Source organism: Hordeum vulgare, chromosome 4H (genome assembly GCF_904849725.1).
Source record: "Hordeum vulgare subsp. vulgare chromosome 4H, MorexV3_pseudomolecules_assembly, whole genome shotgun sequence".
Taxonomy (NCBI): domain Eukaryota; kingdom Viridiplantae; phylum Streptophyta; class Magnoliopsida; order Poales; family Poaceae; genus Hordeum; species Hordeum vulgare.
The window spans coordinates 70,713,021-70,730,226 of NC_058521.1; positions in this window are offsets into that span (position 1 = coordinate 70,713,021).

A 17,206-nucleotide genomic window follows, 5' to 3' on the forward strand; every position below is an offset into this window, starting at 1 on the left:
TCATAGGATATGAAAATTGCATAAAATAGCAATATGTTCCATTTGAATCGTTATGATAAATTTCTCTTTAGTTGTAGTGAAACATTTTTCCTTGTTGCAGCAGTATGTAACATTTGTTCCATTTTAATTTGTTGGTGTTGCAGTAGTGACAAGAATTGTCCAGAACTCATGGACTTCCTTCGCAGCGGCATACGTTTCGCTAGCGTTGACATAACTAACAACAAGCCGAATATGAGGCGCAACTTTGGTATTGAGATACCAGCTGAGTGCCACATTGATATCCAAGGCCTATTCCAGCTTCAATATGAGAGGACTTCGATGGCTGATATGGCAGTCGCCTTGATCGACGAGGAGTACCATGATATGAAGACTTCATTCCCGAAGTCTTCGCACAAAAAGTGAGGGAAGACCCCACTTGACCCTATCAACGTTCGGTAGGCAGCAAAAGATGCATACGTTGCATACGAGTTGTACCGCAAGATTAGAATCGTGAACTATGGCCAGCGTCACCTCGCACCACCAGCTTTGACATTCTGATTCAGATTCAGATTCAGACCAGTAGTGTTCACAATGGCGAACACTTGTATATATATGTATGCTAGCTATTATTATGTATTGCTTGCATGTACTATTATGTACTACTTGGACCAATTTATATATATCTAGTTTCTGTTTGTGCCATTATATAGTTTCCAAATTTGAATGGTTTAGCCCTTTCTTTATTCATCACCACTTTAAGTATTGTTGTGAACTAATTCTTTATTCATATTGGTGTAACATTTACTATATTCAAACTTCTCCATGGTTCATACCCCCCGATACAACCCATAGATACATCGATATAAGCAAGCAACACAAAGAAAACAGAATCTCTCAAAAACAGAATAGTCGGAAATAATCTGTATAATTCGAATACTTATGTAACTCCAAAAATTATGAAAAATTAAGACAATCTGGGTAAATTGTATATGAATCTTGTGTAACAAATTAAGATCAAAAGCACTGAAAGTGCATTATATCGACTAGAGGGGGGGGTTGAATAGGAGATTTTTAGAATTTCATCACTGAGGAAATTCCTTTTGAGAAAATTCCTCACTGATTACTAACTTACAACGGAAACATTAAAGGATCAGAGGTGCAAAGTTTCACAACAGCAGTTTCTTAGGTTGAGGAATGTGAAAACAGATTGCACAGTGAGCAGGCACGCAGAAACATATGAGGATTAACTAGCGTGAAGAATTTGGGGTTGAGGAATTTCAGAGAAAATCTTCAGCAAATTCTTCAAACAGTCACAGTGAGAATCATCAACACATAATCTGAGGAATGTAAAGGGTTGAGGAATTAGAACCAGTTTCACAGCGAAGACAGTAGTTGATGACCCAGTTCCAACTGCTGTGACAGTCGTACATCTGGTTTGGAGCAGCTTGGTATTGAAACCAAAGGACACACAATCCCAGGACACACAATCCCTACCGTATTCTCCTTGGGCTAAGAACACACAGTCCTCGCCCAACACTCGTGGTAAGTCTTCAGGGCAGACTTCCAAACCCTCACAAACTTGGTCACCCGGCGATCCACAATTGACTGCTGGATTGCTCTAGACCATGACGCCTAACCGTCTGGAGGATGCACAGTCCTCAAAGGTAAAAGGCTTCAGTCCCACACAGGAACAACTTCTTCAGTGATGCTCAATCACTTGGTTCCAGGTTTGTGGTTTGGTGTTTGGGGTATTTCCTCGCTGATGAATTTCTCTCGAAGACTCTGAGGAATTGGGTTGCTCTTATGACAAGTGTCAGTTTCTAACGGAGCAGCCAACCAGCTAATGGTTGTGGGGGCGGCTATTTATAGCCTGGGAGCATCCCGACATGATTTGACACTAATGCCCTTAAATAATATGACCGTTGGTGTGGATAAGACCAATGATGTGGCGTGGCTATCAAAACGGTCGGGACCCTCAACTGTGAGAGTCCTCATGTCACTCATATTCCTCACTTGAGGCTTTTGGTAGGATTAGGCTTGGGTTGAGCATCATGAGGAAATTCATTCCAAAGTGTAACATCGACCCCCTTTAATAGTACGGTGTTCCTATTACTCAAGTGTGAAGAAAATAAAACAGAAAGAGTAAATCTTCATGCTTCAAAGTCTTTAGAATGATTTTCTTCAGGACACACCGAATTCCTCAATTTCAATATCTTCGTGAGGAATATCAATTTCATCGCGGATTCTTCGCGATTCAATTCTTCAGCTTCAGAACAATTTCTTCAACCGAAGATATACATTTTTAGGGGTTGATATTCCCCAAATATTTCAAACTCCTCAGTGACTTATAGATCCCGTGTACACTCACAAACACATTAGATACTTAACCTATAAGTCTTCAAACCACCAAAATCACTAAGGGGCACTAGATGCACTTATAATCTCCCCCTTTTTGGTGGTTGATGACAATTAGGTTAAGTCTTCAACACGGATAAAAATATGAAGTGTAAATACTCATTTGAGGAATTTGAAATCAAGATTCAGAGAGACTCCCCCTGAAAATGTGCATATCTTAAGGATTTTGCTTTTCACAACAAATGCACATTGATGATTTATATCATGGAGATCTCCCCGTGAGTCTTGGAAATCATGCATACATATGACATATAGTATGAAGAAAATGATGATGTATGATGACAAATGGTATCTGACGAATTTCAGCATGCGTGCATTAAAAATTTGAGGAATAAGCATGCGAAGAAAAACGTTCAAAAGCGTCAGAGTACCACCGGGCTTAAGTTACAACTCATTACATAAAAACTTCAGAAGAACCAAGAGTTTGTAACTTAAATATAGTTCATAAGCCCCAAATATCCCGCTTGAAGACTAAATCTCAAGTTTCTCCCCCTTTGTCATCAAGTGACAAAAAGGGACAAACTGAGGACTAACGCCCGTGAAGACTTCACTTCTTGGCGGTTGATGAAGATGCATGGTGCTTCTTGGGAGTAGTCTTCTTCCTTGGACCGGTGGCAGTGTCGTGCTGTTCTTCATCAGATTCAGCAGTGCGGAATGAAGAAAAAGAGCTGTCTTCAAGGTCTGGAACTGGAATTGGCCTAAACTTCTTCTTGGGTGGCCACGACCAGTCAAAGTCACGCTCGAACTCCAATTCTTCAAGTTCTGTCGTGGTTCATACTTGAGCTCGTGGACGAGGAAGGTTTTTCTCGGTGGTTGCCCTTTAGCCAAAGGCTTCATGAGGACTTCCATCATCCCGTTGGGCAGCTCATGCTCACTATAAAGCTTCACAGCCTCCTCTGAGGGAATTGATACTGGCAATTCACGCAGTAGCTCAGTAGCAGGAGCCTTGTAGTGAGTGTTTTGCGTCATCCAGTCAAACACCCAGGTGTTAATGTCTTCAGGATTGCCAGATATGTGAAGAGTGGCATAAAACTGAAGAATGAGCTCACTGTTCCAATCAGAGATGCCCGAGCACATTGGTAGCAGTCCAGCTTCATGAAGAACATTGAGGACTGGGACCAGGCATGGAATTGCTTCAAGTTCAACATGAGGAATATGCCTGTGCTGGAATATCTTATTTCTTCCACACAACACAGAGGCATAGTAATTCAGCTGTGTCCTCGTCCAAAACTTCAGATGTCTGATTTGAGGCTTGTCATAGGGATTTTCTCCAATGAAGTACATGCGTTCTTGAAAGAAGTTCTCCTTTTGAAACTTTGGTCGCTTGGAGAATGGCTGACACTGCATTGGCTGAAGATTTTGCTGTTGAACTGGAGGGGAGACAATAATTGCAGTCTCTGGGTTGAGCACGACGAAAGCATTGCCTTGGTCTCGTGCATTTTCCTCAGCATTGTCCTCAGGGTGAGGAATTTCATCAGCTTGGGCGTCAGGCCGAGGAGCATGCTCGTGTTGTGCTTCAGGTTGAGGAACGGGATCTGGCTGGGCATCAGGCTGAGGAATTTCATCAACTGGAGCGTCCTGTTGAGGGTTCTGCTCCGGAGAAGGAATAGGTTCATTCTGAGCCTCAGTGAGAAGATCTTGCTCAGGAGGAGGAGTTGGGTCAACCTGATCCTCAACTTGAGGATTTTTCTCAGGACTCTGAATTTTATCAGCTTGAGGAATTTCACTTTGCTCTTCCTCAGCTTGCTTGGTGACCGAGCCAGAATCATCAGCTAGTGCAGCTGATCCTTGTGCAGTTGTTGCCTGAGGAACGGAGGGCTGAGGACTATCGTCAATGCGAATTTCTTCGTCAGTGTGTTCCTCAGATGCAGCATCCTTCATTTCCTCATCTGGCCCTTTCTCCTAATCTTCAAAGGTGACCATTTCATAAGATGGAGCAACGCTGAGGGGCACAGGGTCCAGTGGAGCATTATCTTCAAGCGCTTTGAGGCGCTTGGCCTCAATGTTTTCTTCTGCTGAGGAGGCCTTTCTCTTTTTGGCTTCCTTCTCAGCAGCCCTGGTCTTCTTCACGTCTGATGCAGATGGAGTAATCTTCTTCACCTTTGAAGCTTTTGGTGAAGGGGTTATCTCGACAGATTCATCAGCTGGCTTTGAGGAACCAGGTGGAGCAGAGTCATCAGCTTGCTTTGATGCAGCAGCTGGATCAGGGGCAGTCTCACCAGCTGTAGCAGATTCATCAGCTGGATTTTCGGTGGTGATTTCTTCAATTGCCGATACATCGACATGGCTTTCTTGTGGTATTTCCTCAGCTTGAGGAGTTTCATCAGCTTGAGGAGATTCACCGGCTGGATCTTCAATCAGAGGCTGAGGAGTTGGTACTGGAGGGGCAGCCTTCTTGTTGTAGTCGTCAACAGCTTTAGTGGCAAATTTGATGAAACTGCTCTTGAGACTCTGACAATCAGATAGCTTGGAGTACTTATCAGTCAAAGTCTTCAACTCAGCCTGTGTTGACACCAGTGCATCAGGCGTCAAGTTGAGGAGATTTTGCTTGAGGAATTTCTCCTTTTTGAGCTTAGCAATCTTGGCCTGTTTGGCTTGCTGTTCCTTCCACTTGGCCTCGTTGATGAAAGTGGCCACCATGTGGCTGATGCCAGGGGAAGTTTCAAATCATCAAGCGGAGTGTTTGGGTCCTCATACCAGATGTTTATGTAGTCTAGGAGGACCTTGGGATCCATGGCCAGAGGAATGGCGCTACCAGAAGCTTGAGCTACCCTCTCCTGCTTGTTTCTGATTATAGCTTGCAGGGTTTCATCATCATATTCATCACTACCCTCTGATGCAGACGGGGCTGTGATGATTTTGCCGGGGCTTGGTTGTGTTCCTCTTTCAGCAAACACCCGAGTCTTCACAGGAGGTGGTGAAGACTTTGTCTCCGAGTTGGTTGCAGCTGGGAGTGAGGAGCTGGAGGTAGCGGGCAGTGGCTTCATGACGGGCTTCAATTCTGGTTTTGAAACCTGTGGTGACGCTGAGGATTTTGGCGCTGATGGTTTTGGCACTGAGGGTTTTGTAGCTGATGCCAGAGCTGGTTTCTCTTGAGGCTTTGAAGCCTTTGGTTTTGACGGCACAGACTTCTGTTGAGGAATTGTCGAACCAGAGGTCTCAGCTGCAGAGGAAGTAGCTGCAGTTGAAGCTGCAGCAGATGATTCATTGTATTTCCTCAGCGCAACATTTGCCTGCTTCTTAAGCTTAGCCAAGTGCTTATCCTTTTCATCAGGATAGTCATCAAGGGTCTTGAGGCTTGAGGGATGTGCTACTTGATGAGCCTCAAGTGGAGCCCATTTGCCAGGAGGCTTCAGAGCGAATTTCTTCGCATACTTGGGAGTGACAAATCTGTATTCCTTCCACTCCTTTGCCCATCGGCGTTCTATCTTCTGAAGCCGAATCTTTCTCTTGGCCATTGTTTCAGATTCATCAGGTGTGCAATAGTCCAAGTAAATATCCTCAGGGATATCCAAAGCTGTATTCTGCTCAAGTTTGTTGCCTCCCTTCTGTTTCCTATCATCCTCCATTTTCTTCAGCTGAGGATTTTACTGATGAGATTGAACTCTTGAGGATTCTGATGAGACTTGAAGATTTTCTTGAAGAAATGCTGCAAATGAGTTAATGTAATGAGAACCGAGAGATTCATCAGCTGACATATGTGTACCTGTGAACAGAGTATAGCTGCGAGGAATTTGGAGAGGTCATATGCGTTCTCAGATTTGAAGAAAATGAAAAAGTTTGACAGTTGAGGAATTTAACCAGTGGTTGAGGAATTTTCCGAAGCATACTGTTCTTGGGTTCCAGAGTTGTACAGATTCGAAAATTCGCACAATTGAGGAATCTCGTGAAAATCTTAGATGCTTAGTGAAGTTTATCAACATTGTGGTGATAGGCAGTGTTTGAGGAATTAGATGCATATGGATTCTTGAGGAAAAACAGATTTCACTTCTCAGATGTAAAATAGTAGATCTAACTTGCTGTAAAAATAGGGTTTTTATTTACCCTAGATGGCGCGCACGAAGAACAAAGAAGAGTTGCAGAGAGAAGCTCTTCGGTGCGTGTCCAATGCGCCCTAACCCGGCAACACATGACGTCTACGGCGGCGGCGGACGAAGATGGTCCGACTCCGGCGTGGTTCGAGCGATGGAGAAGTCGAGGTAGTGAAGCTCTTCTTCGCCAGCGACGAGACTTCCAGCGGTGGCACTAGGGTTCGGGGCTTTTGCTATAGCAGGAGAGCGATGGAGCGAAGAAGTGTTTGCCGAGGGGGATAAGGACATATTTATAGCCAGGCAGTTACTGTTGGCGCGAAGAATTCGGACCAAACAGCCCCTGCCTCTACGTCTCCGCAGGACACGTGTAGCTCCCGAGCAAGGCGGTGGAGATAGTGGAGATCGTGGTTATCCGAACGTGGGAAGTGGTGTTCAGTTATTGTGCATTAAAGAAACATTTTTGAAGAGTTGAGGATTTTGTTACAAAATCATCAGCTGACAAGGGCGCAGTGATGATTTTGAACAAAGTTTCAAGTAGAACGCATATGAAGAAATGAATAGATTGGATGAGAATAGCATAAAGGGAAAGTAGGGTCCGATCACATTCACTTAGATGAAATATCAACTTGAAGAATTAGCTATAAGTGAATGCTGTTGAGGACTTGAAATCACAGTCTATCTAGTTCAATGAAAGTCATCAAGTGTTTTTGAAGATTTGACTAACTTGAGGATTTTGTGATAAAACGTCACAATAAAGAACAACTGTTTTGAAGAAAAACACATTTTGAGGAAATGGAACATTGAAGAAAATCAACTTGAGGAATTTCATGTTGGGCGGTGGCGTGACCCACCATATAAGAATGTTGATTACAGACGCCGCGTACAATTGTCGTAGGGCCCTGAGAATCAATTTCTTCGTTGATTTCTTCACATTCAGAGTGATATTCTTCATCAGTTGAAGAAAATCGATTCCTCATGTATTGCACATCTAAGTCATCAATTTTGCATAAGTGTTAGGATGTGTGCATGTTTTTACAAAACATTTGAAGATTCTAAGATATTTAGCTCACACCGCAACTTGCAAAACCTTTTCTCATCCAAGGGCTTAGTGAAGATATCTGCCAGTTGATCATCAGTCTTCACATGGTCGATGAGGATATTTTCCTTGAGGACATGGTCCCGAAGAAAATGATGAAGAATCTGGATGTGCTTGGTCTTCGAGTGCTGTACTGGGTTGTATGCAATCTTGATTGCACTCTCATTGTCGCAGTAGAGAGGCACATTCTTCATGTTGATGCCGTAGTCCTTGAGGGTTTGCTTCATCCATAGTAATTGAGCACAACATGAACCAGCAGCAATGTACTCAGCTTCGGCAGTGGAGAGTGATACACAGTTCTGCTTCTTTGAGGACTAGCAAACTAGTGATCTTCTGAGGAAATGACATGTACCAGAAGTTGACTTGCGATCCACACGATCACCAGCATAGTCAGAATCAGAATACCCTACCAGATGAAGATTTGAGCCCTTGGGATACCATAATCCTAGTGTTGGTGGGTGAGCTAAGTATCGAAGAATATGCTTCACAGCCTTATGGTGTGACTCCTTCGGTTTTGCTTGAAAACGTGCACACATGCAAACACTAAGCATTATATCTGGCCTAGATGCACATAGATACAATAAAGAGCCAATCATAGAGCGATATACCTGCTGATCGAATTCTTTACCATTTTCATCAGTGCCGAGGTGGCCGTTTGTAGGCATTGGAGTCTTGGCACCTTTGCATTCATGCATGTCAAATTTCCTCAGAACATCCTTGAGGTATTTCTCCTGTGATATGAAGATTCCATTGCGTTGTTAACGAATTTGAAGACCTAAGAAGAATTTCAGCTCCCCCATCATAGACATCTGATATTCTTCACTCATCATGTAAGCAAATTCATCACTGTATCATTTGTCAGTACAGCCAAATATGATATCATCGACATATATTTGGCACACAAATAGCTCATTATCATAGGATTTAGTGAAAAGAGTTGGATCGAGTGAGCCAGGTTTGAAGCCTTTCTTCATGAGGAATTCCTTCAATGTGTCATACCATGCCCGAGCGGCTTGCTTGAGACCATAGAGCGCCTTTTTGAGTCTGAAGACTTTGTTTGGATTCTTTGGATCCTCAAAACCTGGGGGCTGAGCAACATATACTTCTTCCTCAAGCTTACCATTGAGGAATGCACTTTTCACATCCATTTGATATAAGATGATGTTATGATGATTAGCATAAGCAAGTAGTATTCAAATAGCTTCAAGTCTAGCAACTGGTGCAAAAGTTTCATCAAAATCTATTCCTTCGACCTGGGTGTAGCCTTGGGCTACAAGTCGTGCCTTATTCCTCACCACTTGACCATCCTCATCTTGTTTGTTTCGGAAAATCCACTTGGTACCGATGATGTTGTGCTTGCGAGGATCTGGTCGTTTGACGAGCTCCCATACGCCATTCAACTTGAATTGAAGAAGTTCGTCTTGCATAGCTTGGATCCACTCCGGTTCCAGGAAAGCCTCAGCAACTTTTGAGGGTTCTGTGATAGATACAAAGGAGAAATGCCCACAAAACTTAACTAAATGTGAAGCTTTTGAGCGAGTGAGAGGACCTGGCGCGTTGATATCATTGAGGATTTTGTCAAGTTCTACTTCATTTGCAATCCTCGGATGAGCTGGTTAAGGATTTTGTCTGGGCTGAGGAAGTGGTTCTGGAGCAATTTCCTCAGGAGCACCTTCTTGATTTTCAATAGTGATGGGGATAGTTTCTTCATCAATTTCCTCAGTGGGAACAATGTCTTCAGTAGGCTTGAGCTTTATTGCTTTCTCAGGAGAAAATTTATCTGGATCAGAAGGCAATTGCTCTCTTTGCGAGCCATTAGTTTCATCGAACCGCACATCTACAATCTCAACAACTTTGTTGTGATAGTTGTTGAAGACTCTGTAGGTGTGCGAGTCCTTTCCATAACCAAGCATAAAACCCTCATGTGCCTTAGGTGCAAATTTTGAGCTATGGTTAGGATCTCTAATCCAACATTTTGCACCAAAGACTTTGAAATAACTTACATTGGGTTTCTTAAGTGAGGAGTTCATATGAGGTTTTCTTGAGGAATTTGTGAAGATATACCCTGTTGATGATATGGCATGCAGTGTTGATTGCTCCAGGCCAAAAGCGACGAGGAGTCTGATATTCTTCGAGCATAGTTCTTGCCATATCAACCAGAGTCATGTTCTTCCTTTCGACGACACCGTTCTGCTGAGGAGTATAAGGAGCAGATAATTCGTGAGTAATACCAAGTTCATCAAGATAATCATCAAGACTAGTGTTTTTGAACTCTGTTCCATTATCACTCCTGATATGTTTGATCTTGATGCCAAAGTTCGTTGAGGCCCTTGAAGAAAATCGTTTGAAGATTTCCTGCACTTCAGTTTTATATATGATGATATGCACCCATGTATATCTGGAATAATCATCAACTATGATGAAGCCATATAAAGATGCTGCATTGGTTAGTGTGACATAGTGAGTAGGTCCAAATAGATCCATATGAAGCAATTCGAAGGGACGTGTAGTGGTCATGATAGTCTTCGAGGGATGCTTGGATCTGGTCATTTTCCCAGATTCACATGCACCGCAGAGATGATTCTTGAGGAATTTGACTGATTCGATGCTGATGACATGCTTATTCTTCGCGAGCGTGTGCAAATTCCTTATGCCTGCATGATCTAGTCTTCGGTGCCACATCCATCCTTCTGAGGTCTTTGCTAGTAAGCAAGTGGCTGGTTGAGGACTTGTAGAGAAATCAACAATGTACAAATCCCCTCTTCTTACACCTTCGAAGACTTTGGATCTGTCAGATTCCATGATGACTACACATCTATATCTACCAAAGATAACAATCATATCAAGATCACAAAGCATCGAGACTGACATGAGGTTAAAACCAAGGGATTCAACAAGCATCACTTTGTCCATGTGCCTATCCTTGGAAATAGCCACTTTGCCAAGTCCCAATACCTTGCTTTTACCTTTGTCAGCATATGTGATTTGCTTCAGAGGTGATGGAGTTAGTGGCATATTCATGAGCAGGGTTTTATCACCATTCATGTGATGTGTGCAGCCACTATCAAGAACCCACTCAGTATACTTGGGTTTGTCATCCTGCAGATGAATTAGTACAACTTACCATCTCATATGCTTCAGATTTGAAGAATATGATATCAATTTCATCAGATAAGAATTTCATCATAACAGAATTAAAAAGGACATGTGAAATATTTCTATTTCATCAATATTAGCTTGCGTCCTATCAAGCATTTGCTCAGGTCTCCAGCAAATTCTTCAGATGATGATTTTCATCTGGAGACGTGACCTGCAGAAGTGATTAGTTCGATTTCTTCACCACCCACATCTGAAGGGGTGGTAAAGCACTCATCATCCTGCGAGCACCATATGAAAAAGGTGGCATTGAAGCTAATGCACTTTTCTTAACAGTAGGGGGGTTAAAGTACTCATATGAATATGCAGAGAACTGGTTTGAGGACTTATGAATATAATGATTTGAAGAGTAATGCTCATATTCATATTCCTTGTAATTTCCCTGCATGTTAGAAGTATTAGCACGGGAATGAGCATAATTTTGACCAGTTGAGGATTTTGATCCTCTTGAAGACTTTGGTCCTCCTGAGGATTTTGATCTGGGGTTCAGATTCTTCATTGGTGGTGTCATGAGGACATTCACCTGAAGATTTTCAAGACAACTTTTGGGAACCCAGATTTTCCTCAAAGGAGGGCCATTCCTGCAGTTAGTTCCAACATATCGAGCAAATACTTCACCAGATTGATTTTTGAACAGTTTATAGTTGGAGTGAAATGACTCATCTGAGGAATAGGATAATTCACATGAAAAGCCAGTTAGATTGGATGGATCAAAAGGAGTCCCAGTAGCAGCAACCCATGAGGTTTTGGGATACTGCTCAGGTTTCCAATAAGATCCATCAACATTCAATTTCCTCTCAAAGGAAATTCCTTCTTTCCTTGGGTTCCTGTTCAAGATCTGCTTTTTGAGCACATCACAAAGGGTTTGATGTCCTTTGAGGCTTTTGTATATGCCTGTCACATACAATTCCTTCAGCCCTGCATTTTCATCAGTAACATTTGTGTTTTCCTCAAGTGAGGAAATTGACACTACAGGAGCAGTTGAAGAATTTGTAGCAATAGAAGCATTTGATGATTCTGGTGAAGAATTAGCAGTTTCGCGTTAAATGCATTTAAGACATGGAGGAATGAATTCAGCTTGAGCAGCACTGATCTTTGAGCTAGTAATGAATCATTTTCCATCCGAAGATCATCATGAGAAATCCTCAGCTTCTCTAGATCAAGCTTCCTTTGAAGAAATTCATAGGAAAGTTTCTCATGATCAGCGAGGAGTGTATCATAACGATCTTCAAGATTATCAAATCTAGACTGAAGACTTTTCACATCTTCAGAGAGGATTTGGGACAGATTCATTTCATCATTCAACAAATCATCACTTCTATGTAGCAGTTTCTGAAGCTTTTCGAGGGCAGTTTGTTGTTTAGTGGCAATGATAGCAAGTTTACTGTAACTGGGTTTTTTATAATCATCAGGTTGATAGTCACTTGAATCAGAGGAGAAATCATCACTCGGTATCTTTGAACCTTTTGCCATGAAGCAATAGGTTGGAGCGAAGTCATCAACATAGTCATCAGTGTGGATGGTGTGGTTATCTTCTTCAAGGTTGAAGATTGACTTGCTGACGAAAGTGGTTGCAAGTGCAAGACTGGCCTGTCCGGATTCTGAGTCTTCATCAGAACCCTCTTCTTCATCACATTCCTCTGATTCTGCCTCGGAATCCATTTCCTTGCCAATAAGTGCCCGAGCCTTTCCGAAACTAGTCTTCTTGTGCGATGAGGTCTTTGAAGATGAGGATTTTGAAGATTTCTTATTATTCTTCGAGTCATCAGAACTGTCATCCTTGTATTTCTTCTTCTTTGATTCCTTTCCCCAACGGGGACAATCAGCAATGTAATGACCCGATTTCTTGCATTTGTGGCAGGTTCTCTTCTTTTAGTCCTCAGATGAGGATTCTGATTTCCTCATGTCTCTTCTTGAAGATTTACCGAACTGGCCACGTCGTGTAAACCTCTGGATTTTTCTCACGAGCATTGCAAGCTCCTGTCCAAATTCTTCAGGGTCACCAATGCTGTCATCTAAGTCTTCTTCTTCTAATGGGGAAATTGCTCTAGCCTTCAGTGCACGTGGTCTAGAATAGCTTGGTCCATATAGATCTTTCTTTTCTTCTAGCTGGAATTCATGAGTATTGATTCTTTCGAGTATATCAGCTGGATCAAGCATCTTGTAGTCTGGTCTTTCTTGAATCATCAGAACTAAAGTATCAAATGAAGAATCCAAAGATCTTAGCAGTTTCTTCACAACTTCGTGATCAGTAATGTCTCAAGCTCCCAATGCTTGCAGTTCATTTGATATGTTAGTGAGGCGATCAAAGGTGTCTTGGCAGCTTTCATTGTCATGCCTCTTGAAGCGATTGAAGAGATTGCGAAGAATATCAACACGAGAGTCACGCTGGGTTGATACTCCTTCATTTACTTTGCACAGTCTCTCCCAGATAAGTGTTGCAGAGCCCAAAGCACTCACTCTTCCAAACTGGCCTGGGCTCAGATGGCCACAGATGATATTCTTCGCTTGAGAATCAAGTTGCTTGAATTTATTCACATCAGCAGCTGAGACACTAGCAGAGATGATGGGGACGCCATGTTCCACAGTATACCAGAGATCATTATCAATAGCTTGTAGATGCATTTGCATCTTGTTCTTCCAGAAGGGAAAGTTCTTTCCCTCGAAAGTAGGACATGCTGCAGTAACCTTAAACATGCCTGTAGTCGACATAACTAAAACTCCAGGTGGTTAAACCAAAATCACACAGAACAAGGGAGTACCTTGCTCTGATACCAATTGAAAGTGCGTTATATCGACTAGAGGGGGGGTGAATAGGATATTTTTAGAATTTAATCACTAAGGAAATTCCTTTTGAGGAAATTCCTCACTGATGACTAACTTACAGCGGAAACAGTAAAGGATCAGAGGTGCAAAGTTTCACAATAGCAGTTTCTCAAGTTGAGGAATGTGAAAACAAATTGCACAGTGAGCAGGCACGCAGAAACAGATGAGGATTAACTAGCGTGAGGAATTTGGGGTTGAGGAATTTCAGAGAAAATCTTCAGCAAATTCTTCAAACAGTCACCGTGAGAATCATCAACACATAATCTGAGGAATGTAAAGGGTTGAGGAATTAGAACCAGTTTCACAGCGAAGACAGTAGTTGATGACCCAGTTCCAACTGCTGTGACAGTCGTACATCTGGTTTGGAGCGGCTTGGTATTGAAACCAAAGGACACACAGTCCCGGGACACACTGTCCCTACCGCATTCTCCTTGGGCTAAGAACACACAGTCCTCGCCCAACACTCGTGGTAAGTCTTCAGGGCAGACTTCCAAACCCTCACAAACTTGGTCACCCAGCGATCCACAATTGACTGCTGGATTGCTCTAGACCATGACGCCTAACCGTGTGGAGGATGCACAGTCCTCAAAGGTAAAAGGCTTTAGTCCCACACAGGAACAACTTCTTCAGCGATGCTCAATCACTTGGTTCTAGGTTTGTGGTTTGGTGTTTGGGGTATTTCCTCACTGATGAATTTCTCTCGAAGACTCTGAGGAATTAGGTTGCTCTTATGACAAGTGTCAGTTTCTAACGGAGCAGCCAACCAGTTAATGGTTGTGTGTGTGTGTGGGGGGGGGGCTATTTATAGCCTCGGAGCATCCTGACATGATTTGACACTAATGCCCTTAAATAATATGACCGTTGGTGTGGATAAGACCAATGATGTGGCGTGGCTATCGAAACGGTCGGGACCCTCAACTGTGAAAGTCCTCATGTCACTCATATTCCTCACTTGAGGCTTTTGGTAGGATTAGGCTTGGGTTGAGCATCATGAGGAAATTCATTCCAAAGTGTAACTTCGACCCCCTTTAACAGTACAGTGTTCCTATTACTCAAGTGTGAAGAAAATAAAACAGAAAGAGTAAATCTTCATGCTTCAAAGTCTTCAGAATGATTTTCTTCAGGACACACCGAATTCCTCAATTTCAATATCTTCGTGAGGAATATCAATTTCATCGCGGATTCTTCGCGATTCAATTCTTCAGCTTCAGACCAATTTCTTCAGCCGAAGATATATATTTTTAGGGGTCGATATTCCCCAAATATTTCAAACTCCTCAGTGACTTATAGATCCTGTGTACACTCACAAACACATTAGATACTTAACCTATAAGTCTTCAAACCACCAAAATCACTAAGGGGCACTAGATGCACTTACAAGCACGTTCCAGTGAATTTACAAAATTCCTAGACTGAGGTCAAAAGTTTGTGCTTTTTCAGCAAAATTAAATTGCAAACACCGTAGACCATCCTAAAGGTCTTACTTGGCGCAAACACAAAATGTTATGTGGGTGAAATGATGATACCATGCCAACTTTCAACCTATTCAGAGTTCATTTGTAGTGCTTTTCAATTTCTGGGTCATTTAGCTCCAAAAAACCAGTAAATGCATGAAAAATACCAAATCAAGTCAGAAATAGTTGAAAATTGTTGATATATCTTTGAATGGTGCATTTTGAATACACAAAAAGTTTGGAGTTCAAATAAGTTTAAAAAAATGAAATCCCTTTGTAACAGATGAGTTTTCGTATGAAACCATGTACTTCGAAAGAGATTGTCCGAATTATACACGAAGTGCATCCAGTTTTTGTCACAGCCCTCTCAACTTTTTATCACATGCTATGTGGGTGAAATGATGATACCATGCCAACTTTCAACCTATTCAGAGTTCATTTGTAGTGCTCTTCAATTTTTGGGTCATTTAGCTCAAAAAAATCAATAAATGCATGAAAAATACTAAATGAAGTCAGAAATTTTTGAAAATTGTTGATGTAACTTTGAATGGTGCATTTTGAACACATAAAAAGTCTGGAGTTCAAATAGTCCAAAAAAATGAAATCCCTTTTTAACAAGTGAGTTTTCGTATGAAACCCACATACTTCGAAAGAGATTATCCGATTTGTACACGAAGTGCTTCCAGTTTTTACCGCAACCCTCTCAACTTTTTTAGCATATGTTATGTGGGTGAAATGATGATACCATGCCAACTTTCAACCTTTTCAGAGTTCATTTGTAGTGCTTTTCAATTAAAAGGTCATTTAGCTCAAAAAAATCAGTAAATGCATTAAAAAATAACAAATGAAGGCAGAAATAGTTGAAAATTGATGATGTGGCCGCGATTGGTGCATTCTGAACACACAAATAGTTTGGAGTTCAAATAAGTTGAAAAAAATGAAATCCCTTTTGTAATAGATGAATTTTTGTAAGAAACCATGATACTTCGAAAGAAATTGTCCGATTTGTACACGAAGTGCGTCCAATTTTTGCCGCAACCCTCTCAACTTTTTAGCACATGCTATGTGGGTGAAATGATGATACCATGCGAACTTTCAACATTTTCAGAATTCATTTGTAGTGCTTTTCAATTTAAGGGTCATTTAGCTCAAAAATAAAATTAGTAAATGCATGAAAAATACCAAATGAAGTCAGAAATAGTTGAAAATTGATGATGTTACCTTTAATGGTGTATTTTAAACACACAAATAGTCTGGAGTTCAAATAAGTTAAAAAAATGAAATCCCTTTTGTAACACAAGATGTTTTCGTAAGAAACCATGATACTTTGAAAGAGATTGTCCGATTTGTACACGAAGTGCATCCAGTTTTTTCCGCAACCCTCTCAACTTTTTAGCACATGCTATGTGGGTGAAATGATGATACCATGCCAACTTTCAACATTTTCAGAGTTCATTTGTAGTTCTTTTCAATTTAAGGGTCATTTAGCTCGAAAAAATCAGTAAATGCATGAAAAATACCAAATGAAGTCAGAAATAATTGAAAATTGATGATGTGGCCTTGAATGGTGCATTTTGAACACACAAATAGTCTGGAGTTCAAATAAGTTAAAAAAATGAAATCCCTTTTGTAACAGATGAGTTTTCGTAAGAAACCATGATACTTCGAAAGAGATTGTCCGATTTGTACACGAAGTGCGTCTAGTTTTTGCCGCAACCCTCTCAACTTTTTAGCACATGCTATGTGGGTGAAATGATGATACCATGCCAACTTTCAACATTTTTAGAGTTCATTTGTAGTGCTTTTCAATTTAAGGGTCATTTAGCTAAAAAAATGAGTAAATGCATGAAAAATACCAAATGAAGTCAGAAATAGTTGAGAATTAATGATGTGGCCTTGAATGGTGCATTTTGAACACACAAATAGTCTGGAGTTCAAATAAGTTCAAAAAAATGAATTCCCTTTTGTAACAGACGAGTTTTCGTAAGAAACCATGATACTTCGAAAGAGATTGTCCGATTTGTACACGAAGTGCATCTAGTTTTTGCCGCAACCTTCTCAACTTTTTAGCACATGCTATGTGGGTGAAATGATGATACCATGCCAACTTTCAACCTATTCAGAGTTCATTTGTAGTGCTTTTCAATTTCTGGGACATTTAGCTAAAAAATTTCCATAAATGCATGAAAAATATAAAATGAAGTGAGAAATAGTTGAAAATTGATGATGTGGCTTTGAATGGTGCATTT